This window comes from Rattus norvegicus, chromosome X, assembly GCF_036323735.1.
Source record: "Rattus norvegicus strain BN/NHsdMcwi chromosome X, GRCr8, whole genome shotgun sequence".
Classification (NCBI taxonomy): domain Eukaryota; kingdom Metazoa; phylum Chordata; class Mammalia; order Rodentia; family Muridae; genus Rattus; species Rattus norvegicus.
In genome coordinates this window covers 49554092-49557829 of record NC_086039.1, presented here as the reverse complement: position 1 = coordinate 49557829, position 3738 = coordinate 49554092, and the positions used below count along the sequence as shown (strand labels likewise).

The 3738-nt window shown below is 35.3% G+C and overlaps 1 long non-coding RNA gene across 1 annotated transcript; it reads right to left on the bottom strand.

Annotated features, from left to right (window-relative positions):
* Positions 1-974: 974 nt before the first annotated feature.
* LOC134484038 (uncharacterized) lies at positions 975-3104 on the bottom strand. The gene is made up of 3 exons (XR_010061349.1): positions 2867-3104; positions 2576-2628; positions 975-1871 (listed from the first exon to the last, which is right to left on the bottom strand). It is a non-coding gene; the product is annotated as an uncharacterized LOC134484038 (long non-coding RNA).
* Between the last annotated feature and the right edge of the window lie 634 nt (positions 3105-3738).

Genomic DNA, 3738 nt, shown 5'->3' with positions numbered 1-3738 from the left:
AACAGGTCTACAGCACTCCTGACACACAGGCTTATAGGACAGTCTAGCCACGGTCAGAAATAGCAGAACAAAGTAACACTAGAGATAATCTGATGGCGAGAGGCAAGCGCAGGAACCCAAGCAACAGAAACCAAGACTACATGGCATCATCGGAGCCCAATTCTCCCACCAAAGCAAACACGGAATATCCAAACACACCAGAAAAGCAAGATCTAGTTTCAAAATCATATTTGATCATGATGCTGGATGACTTCAAGAAAGACATAAAGAAATCCCTTAGAGAACAAGTAGAAGCCTACAGAGAGGAATCACAAAAATCCCTGAGAGAATTCCAGGAAAACACCATCAGACAGTTGAAGGAATTAAAAATGGAAATAGAAGCAATCAAGAAAGAACACATGGAAACAACCCTGGACATAGAAAACCAAAAGAAGAGACAAGGAGCTGTAGATACAAGCTTCACCAACAGAATACAAGAGATGGAAGAGAGAATCTCGGGAGCAGAAGATTCCATAGAAATCATTGACTCAACTGTCAAAGATAATGTAAAGCGGAAAAAGCTACTGGTACAAAACATACAGGAAATCCAGGACTCAATGAGAAGATCAAACCTAAGGATAATAGGTATAGAATAGAGTGAAGACTCCCAGCTCAAAGGACCAGTAAATATCTTCAACAAAATCATAGAAGAAAACTTCCCTAACCTAAAAAAAGAGATACCCATAGGCATACAAGAAGCCTACAGAACTCCAAATAGATTGGACCAGAAAAGAAACACCTCCCGTCACATAATTGTCAAAACACCAAACGCACAAAATAAAGAAAGAATATTAAAAGCAGTAAGGGAAAAAGGTCAAGTAACATATAAAGGCAGACATATGAGAATCACACCAGACTTTTCGCCAGAAACTATGAAGGCCAGAAGATCCTGGACAGATGTCATACAGACACTAAGAGAACACAAATGCCAGCCCAGGTTACTGTATCCTGCAAAACTCTCAATTAACATAGATGGAGAAACCAAGATATTCCATGACAAAACTAAATTTACACAATATCTTTCTACAAATCCAGCACTACAAAGGATAATAAAGGGTAAAGCCCAACATAAGGAGGCAAGCTATACCCTAGAAGAAGCAAGAAACTAATCGTCTTGGCAACAAAACAAAGAGAATGAAAGCACACAAACATAACCTCACATCCAAATATGAATACAACAGGAAGCAATAATCACTATTCCTTAATATCTCTCAACATCAATGGCCTCAACTCCCCAATAAAAAGACATAGATTAACAAACTGGATACGCAATGAGGACCCTGCATTCTGCTGCCTACAGGAAACACAGCTCAGAGACAAAGACAGACACTACCTCAGAGTGAAAGGCTGGAAAACAACTTTCCAAGCAAATGGTCAGAAGAAGCAAGCTGGAGTAGCCATTCTAATATCAAATAAAATCAATTTTCAATTAAAAGTCATCAAAAAAGATAAGGAAGGACACTTCATATTCATCAAAGGAAAAATCCACCAAGATGAACTCTCAATCCTCATCTTCGATTGGTTTATATAAAAGTGTGCAATTTCTAGGCTTGAAAGTAAAATGATGCTATCTGGTGCTGGATAGAGGAGCCTTATTTTTTATTATGGCAGCTTGCTATTTTTGTAACATGGTGATTTGGTTGAACACAATAAAGTACAGTAGTAACTGATCTCCCCCTATTCCTGGATGAGTGAGGAGATGATTAAATGTTGATGTCAGCATCCATGAGCATATTCAGATGAGCTTCTGCTTCTGTTGAAAAGGATGCTGTGTTTGATTGTGGTCCGAAGCTTTGAAGCACTACTTGGCATCTCCTTCCTTGGAGGTCTCACTGTTTAAACATAACAGATTTGATAGCTTGTTGGTAAGCTGAGGTCCAGCTTGTCTCCACTAGGTCATCTTCATGTGAATCCGGTGGTTATACGGTTTTGTTCTAGGGATATTTCATTTTTTTAATAACGGTTTTAGCTGACATTCATGGAGAGAATGAATCCTTAGAAGTGTGCCACTAGTGAAAGGAAATCCTGTCTAGAGTATGTTTCTTTACAAAGCTATGTCACACCATCCTTTGGGCCCTCTGCTGGAAAAGTAGAATCAAGTCTCAAATATTGCCTTTTAAATTGTATCCTCTAGTATTATAGATGTAGGACAGTACTGTATCATACCTCTGTGGATGTAAAATAGCTTGTACCTGCTTTATGATACGTAGTAGTGACCGTGCTTTATCAGAGCTGTTTTTAATGATGTTGCTCAGAATGTTTTCTTTCCAGATGATGATTGAGAAGCTAATTTAAAAAAAAAATGGTGCCAGGTACCACAAGAGTAACAGAACTGTGCTGTTTTCTCGGGTTTTGTTTTTTTACTTTTTTTTTTAATGGAGTGTGCTGGATGTCTCTACAGTTTTGTTCAGATGACTGCAGAACCTGGAAAAGCTGTTGCTGCTGTTGATGCATAACACACTGGTATTATTGGTCTTTTTATATAAATATAAATATATATATACAGATATATAATTTGAATTTTTTGAAACTTTACCTGTGCTGTCAACTTTCGAAAAAAGTATCCCCGTTTACTGTGTTGAGTTGGCACTGTACAGAAATTAACAGCCATATTGGTCTAGAAATGTTGAACTTAAGTTTTTTCCATTTGTACAGGGGTAACACACTGTATTAAATATGTAAAGTCTTATATACGTGGGTTTGATTACAAAAACTAATAAAGTATTCTCTAAATTAAAAAAAATAGCATATATGAAGTTGTTGGAGAAAATAATTTGTTCAGTTACATTTTTCACTGTACCTGGAAATTAACTTTGCTTGAACTAACCTGCATGGCCAGAGACCCTAACTACAGCATGAAACACAGTCCTCATACTGAATTTTGAGGAAGACACAAATGTGGAGGAATATGTACCAGGAAATAAAGCTGAAGCTCAGTTTCTAGAAAAAAACAAAAAAAAAGATTTTACACTGTTTCTAGCAATAAAACTTTATAACTTTTATGCACCAGAAACAACTATACATTTACTATATTGAAAATACAAGTATATTATCTCTATATCCTCCTTTATAAAGTCTAAATCCTTTTAAATGTCCATCAATTATATTTACCTTTTAGGTTTGCTTCTAAATGTAATATTGAAGTTATATCAATTTACATAAGTACATGTAGATATTATAGTATTAGATGTACATAGATATGAGAACATATAACTTTATTCTTTCTGTGTTTGAGTGACATGGCTTAATATTAATCATTATCAATCAATCAATCAATCAATCAATGTTTCTGAATATTTTGTGATTGCATTTTTCAATGTAGTAGAATTATAGTCCATGTTATATAAAAGGAATTTCATATTTGAATTTTCAGAATATGGATATATAAAAGAGCACAATTTCATTGCTACAATAAACAGATCAGCAATGAAAAAAAATGACCATCTTGCTAAAAACAATCTACAGATAAAGTGCAATCACCATCAAAATTCCAACTCAATTCTTCATAGAGTGAGGAAGAGAAATTTGCAATTTCACTTGGAATAACAAAAAATCCAGGATAGCAAAAAATATCCTCAAAAATAAAAGAACTTCAGTGGGAATCACCATAAGTGACCTCCAGTTGTATTACAAAGCAATAGTGAAAATTAATATTTGGGATTGGTACAGAGACAGACAGGTAGATCAGTGGAATAGAAT